Here is a 4,444-nt window from a genome sequence, read left to right on the forward strand (position 1 = left end):
CTATAGAAATAAACTGAATTGAATTGAATTGAATTTGAAATATTTTTAAAGCGTTGTTTCTGGATTATAATTTTTCGTTTTTCAGTTTCTTGCTTTCAACAATTAAATCTTTTCTTCAAGTGTTAAAGAAACAAAATTTCATGTTTTGTACCAAATATACTGTTGAAATTAACATTTGGAGTAGATAATATGGATTTTGTATAACTATGGAGGAAATGATAGACCCCTGATATTTCCTGCGTCCAGAACCTTAGAAAATTCTGGTCTCACTTTACCTGACTGGCAATCACTCAAAATTGATTCCAAATTTTCAGTTGGTAAATATTGTCTACACTGACAGTCTGATTTGGTTCATTTGATGTTCTAATATTCATTTCTGCAAATGGAAAATAGTCAGGCTTTCTGAAAACTATAGTTTTAAGAAGTTTCTGCATGATTTTCAGAACTCCTTCAAAACACTAAAAACATACAAACCCACAAGTAAAATATATACTGACATGTCTGAATACCTCTTATTACAACATGTGATTATATCCCCCCACATAAGAATCTGTACATTCTTATGTGTTTATTTGTGTCATCTCTTCTGCTAAGACATGTGTTCCATGCGGTCAAATATCTCTTTTGAATTGTACTTGTAGCTAAAGCAAAACTAGCTCCAGTGTCTGTATTGAAAATATTTATTTTCGAGTGTAAATATCTAAGTATTTTATATATTACGGTACTATATTGTACATTTATGAGCACAAAACTGTCTCTTGTTGTAGTTTTAAAATTATTTTAAGCTTTGAGATTGCAAAATATATATAACAAAATAAAAAATTCAATTTGTTTCCCTTGTATTTATGCAAATGAAGTCAGCACAGGCATTGGATTTCCCAGTCTTCAGTATCTGTGTCCTCAGAAATCTGTCAGCGAGCAGTGAGTATGGGAATTCTGACACTGAGGTATGCAGCTCACCATCTGGAGGAATTTTCAGTTCCTCAAGCAAACACTCTGACACGCTGGGCTAAATTCTCCGTCCTGTGCTCTAGGATTCGCGACCTCCTCTTTCAATACTCAAAGTGTTTCAAACATACGTTAAACTTGGCCTCCCAGGGCTGAAAACCCATAATGTTTTGTGTAGATTGCAGGATGGGAGAGAAGTGTTGTAATGGATTAAAGCCCCTATAAATGCAATAGAACTCTTTATGTAGTTAGTCACCAACTTATTTAGCAGCGTAAAAACTGGACAAAACAACAATTAGAGGATTTATGCACACAAGGCCCTGTAGGAGTCTAAATGGTTGCATTTGCGGCTGATGTTTTTCTTAATGTTTCTTGTCTGTAGTCACACTAGCTCCTTCAGCCGGCTCATGTGCTGTAAGGGAAAAACATAACAGATCATCTCTGAGTTGTACAATCTATTGGATAAAAAAAATGCATATACTAAATTGAAGTAAACATAAACACCAGGTAAGATGCTACTTCTATGAAGAGCTAGAGAAAAGATAATATGCATTATGTTAAAGCAATAAATGCAAAAATAGATCCCTGGAGAACAGTAGGAAAACGAAGCAGAGTGAGAGAAAAGTGGTCTTTATGTCCTCCAGCAGCCTAAACTTATAGCAACATAATTACAGTTAGCTCTGGATAACATTAGCCTTCCTTGCTATTAGGTTTATAGCTTGTAGCAATAAAAAAGGCAAGTTTTAAGCCTAGTCTAAAAAATAGACAGGGTGTTGCAGACTAAAACTGGTAGTTGGTTCCACGGGAGAGGAGCCTGATTAGTAAAATACCTGTCTCCGATTCTACTTTTAGGAATTGTAGAAAACCACACAAGGACTAAAACTTTTAACTCCCTGATAGGATAGTATTATAGTAGTCCAGCCTTGAGGTAACACAATGTGGACTAGTTTTCCTGCTTCACAATGGGACAGTATATTTCTCTTTTTGTGTAATATTATAGAAAAAAAGCAGAATTACCAAGTGGAAGCATTCATATCATCATATCATCTATCACAGAGGAAGATCTTTTTATTATTATTATTTTGTTAGCTAGTACTGTAGATACATTACGGTATTATTCATTGAGGTTCGATTTGAGGCCCCAGCCAAACGAGTGCAAGGACCAAAGAGATGAAAACAATGATTTAAAAAGTTAAGATGTTTGCAGGACTCTTGGATTTCTATGGGAACTGCAAACAAAAGCTTTTCATCAGGTTTTTTAATCATCAGTATACACCACACCTTAATAGTTGTTCTTCAGAAACCCTATAATTTGTTCTTTTTGGCTGAGGAGTAAAGGTTCAGCAGTGCATATGTAATGCAAAATACTGTCTGGTTGCCACATAGTTATGAGAACAGTCTTATAGAACATGACCCTCATCTAAAAAAATATAATCTAGGCTCTATGATATTGAACACCTACATTGATTATTCATTAGACTCAAAAGCATTCATCTCAACAAGTGGCTAATAAACATTTTCATAACACCACCCCAGCCTGTGTGTGACACGGTAGCAACGCACTGTTCCAGTGCTGGATTTCGCAATCCCCCTCATTCCAAAACAACTCAGACCTGTTGAGTAACTTAAGCAAGAGACAATCAGAAACTCAACACACTGCACATTCAAAGTCCAGGATGAGAAATTCAATAAGCCCTAATCAGTCCCCACATTTCAAGTTCACAAAAAGAGTTTATAAATCCACAGAAGGTTAAACAAAGGCCGGCCTTGTGTAGAACAGTGCTGTGTGTTAAAGCGATGCATCATGCAGAGAGTAAACTCACCGTTCAGCCGTCCTTTCTTCCACAAGGAACTCTGAGCTCAAATATAACTCTATACTGGAGCTCTACTGGTAATATAGGGCAATAGTCTGCAACCCATGAACTGCATCATAACTTGAGTACAGGGTGTGGTAATGAAGGGGGCCAGTGAGGGATAGAGTACTGATACAAGTGGCTGAGGGTGGGGGGTGGTGGGGGGCTGATAGAAAAGAGACACAAAAAGAGGGGAAGATCTTATAATTTGCCCAGTCAAACCTCCAGAGAGCCAGTCTAATTAAACGTCTATAAATAAGTAGATAACTTTCCTGGAGCAAACTTCAAAGATGCACCAGTTCTCTGCAGGGCTCTTCACAGATGAGTGAAAGGCAGCTGGGCAAAGCAAGTGCACCCAATTTACTCCCAAACTGACCACCGGATTTTACAGTTTTCAGGTCAAAGCTGTCCTCCTCAGATATCATTCAGCTTGTTTAAGAGTTTTATACCTCAGTCTGTTATGTATCAGTATAATTCAGCAAAGGTACACAGCCTGAACATCATGCTCTGGCATCGCCTTTCTGGTAAACTGATGCTGAAGCACATGCAATTTGATCTCTGGCAAAGTCTGCCATGGATTTTTTGGGGGGGGTACTTTGACAAATTGCCAGGCATGAGCATTGCAGCTTTGATATACAATTCATATAGCAAGTATAAGCCTGCCTACTGATTTAGTTTTCCACTGTTTATTTATTTTTTTCAATTTTTTCAATTCAAGCTAATTATATATGTATAAAAAAACTTCAGTGAATTTAAAAAACCTGTTTTAAAACAAAGAGCTCATCCTTTGGGTGAAATATATTATTCTAACTTGCTTGGCTCTTCGTAAACAAGTCATCTCACCCATGTTGAATCAAGAATGAGCTTTAATTAAACACCTATGTTGAGTTATCTTATTTCTATTTTGCTAGCTCCCTTATGTTTTAAACACAACATAATTTCTGTAATCTAGAAATCCCTTAAATATAACCTGTAATGGTCACATGAAGTCGACAAAAGGATTTCAGACTTAAATTCAGAAAATTTTGTCAAAAAAAGTCTTTAAAATGTCTCAGTCCAGAAAAAGACCATCATGTTTCTGCATCTTAGCTTAATATAAAGAAACATTACGACACCACACATTTTAGACTTCCTGTACTAGTACACATGCCATGGTTAATGGCCTGTACTCATTGTGCACCTTTTTAAGTCAAGGAACTCCAAAGCATTTAATACTAGTTTCAGCCACTCACACACATACAAACTGATGGTGTGTATATTGTAGCCACAGCTGTCCTGGGGCTCACTGACAGAAGTGAGGCCGCCGTACGCAGGCATCAGGCCCTCTGACCACCATCAGTAGGCAATGTGGATGAAGGGTCTTGCTAAAGGACACAACGACTGAGAAAGATGGAGCTGAGGTTTGAATTAGCGACCATCTGGATGCTGGACAAACTACAAATTAAAGGAAAATAACTGCTTTAGTGGTTGCTTTAAAGCAGATTTTTAGATAAATCCAAATGCATGTCAGGATAAATGTGTGGCAGCAGTTTTAAGGCACAGAGTTTATCCACCAAGTTCTTCCAATGCCACTGGGTTCCTGTGGATCTCATGAAGCAGTTTTGATTTTCTGATGTATGTAAAGCAGAAACATTAATGGGGCA

At 37.2% G+C, this 4,444-nt stretch overlaps 1 protein-coding gene across 1 annotated transcript in view; it reads right to left on the minus strand.

The window, feature by feature from the left end:
• Positions 1-2,893, minus strand: part of vmp1 (vacuole membrane protein 1) — a 105,530-nt gene extending 102,637 nt beyond the window's left edge. Inside the window, exon 1 of the mRNA XM_015379028.1 lies at positions 2,772-2,893. The gene's annotated coding sequence lies outside the window, so the exon portion shown is untranslated. The remainder of the gene's footprint in view (positions 1-2,771) is intronic.
• Between the last annotated feature and the right edge of the window lie 1,551 nt (positions 2,894-4,444).

The sequence above is a fragment of the Cyprinodon variegatus genome, unplaced genomic scaffold (assembly GCF_000732505.1).
Source record: "Cyprinodon variegatus isolate N-32 unplaced genomic scaffold, C_variegatus-1.0 Scaffold184, whole genome shotgun sequence".
In the NCBI taxonomy this organism is placed as follows: Eukaryota; Metazoa; Chordata; class Actinopteri; order Cyprinodontiformes; family Cyprinodontidae; genus Cyprinodon; species Cyprinodon variegatus.